The sequence below is a fragment of the Poecilia formosa genome, unplaced genomic scaffold (genome assembly GCF_000485575.1).
Source record: "Poecilia formosa unplaced genomic scaffold, Poecilia_formosa-5.1.2 Scaffold547, whole genome shotgun sequence".
Classification (NCBI taxonomy): domain Eukaryota; kingdom Metazoa; phylum Chordata; class Actinopteri; order Cyprinodontiformes; family Poeciliidae; genus Poecilia; species Poecilia formosa.
The window spans coordinates 39,302-40,241 of NW_006800486.1; the positions used below are offsets into that span (position 1 = coordinate 39,302).

Here is a 940-nt window from a genome sequence, read left to right on the forward strand (position 1 = left end):
TCTTCCTCGCTCCTCTTCCTCGCTCCTCTTCCTCCTCTGCAGTCAGTGATTTATCACTTCCTGCTGTCAGCGCGTCACTGTTTTCTGTCCGGATGAATCCCTGAGCGTTCCTGCAGCGCCGCGTCTTTTATGCCTCTCCAATGTGTTTCTTCAGGTGCGTCACCATGGTGATGGGGCTGGGGTGTTTGCTGGGTTCTGGCCGGGTTCTGGCCGGGTCGTGCCGCCCGTCCTTCAGCAATCTGGCAGCGGTACGCGGCGCTGCTGGCCGCCGCCGCGGCGCTTAGTCAGAACAAGCCTTTGGCAGCCAAACAAGGGATTTTCTCAACAACCTTCACAACCCGTGAGTCATGTTTCTGCTGTTCCCGCTCCGCTCCCCGTCAGAACCGCCAACCAGACCCGGTGGCAGCTGTAATTGGTGGAAACAACCAGACATCAGCTGGGAATTACAAAGCGGCTCAGCACGACCAGATCTGCAGAAATCGCTGGAACGGCGTAAAATTCAGCTGAACAAGAGAAACTTTGGGTTTATTTGGTTCAGAGCGGCCTAGCAGAGAAACGGCTCAGTTAAAACACCTTTATTTGCTAAATGTTGAATAAATCCACATATTTAGAGCAGCCTCCTTCCACTCGGCTCTTCTGATGATGGATTTATGGAAACTAAACTCCAGAAAGTCGAAAACTTTCAGATTTTCTAGAACTAGGAACTCCAACCTTCACGTCCAAAGAGACATTTTCCCTCAGTCCAGTTTAATAAATCACTAATTTAATTAATTAATCACATAGATTTTAACATGTTAGACATTTCAACTCCATCAGTTTTTTTCATCTGGAACCTTTGTGTTCGTGTGTTTCTGGTACGACCGTAAAGCTGACGCACAAGCGACATCCCCAACCCCTTCTTCCTCGTTTTTAATCGTAACCATAGAAACAGAAACATTCA

At 48.5% G+C, this 940-nt stretch overlaps 1 long non-coding RNA gene across 1 annotated transcript in view; it reads left to right on the forward strand.

Annotated features, from left to right (window-relative positions):
* LOC107834200 (uncharacterized) overlaps nucleotides 1-263 on the forward strand; it is a 12,766-nt gene extending 12,503 nt beyond the window's left edge. Inside the window, exon 3 of the long non-coding RNA XR_001659982.1 lies at nucleotides 155-263. This is a non-coding gene — a long non-coding RNA (uncharacterized LOC107834200). The remainder of the gene's footprint in view (nucleotides 1-154) is intronic.
* The last annotated feature ends 677 nt before the right edge of the window (nucleotides 264-940 follow it).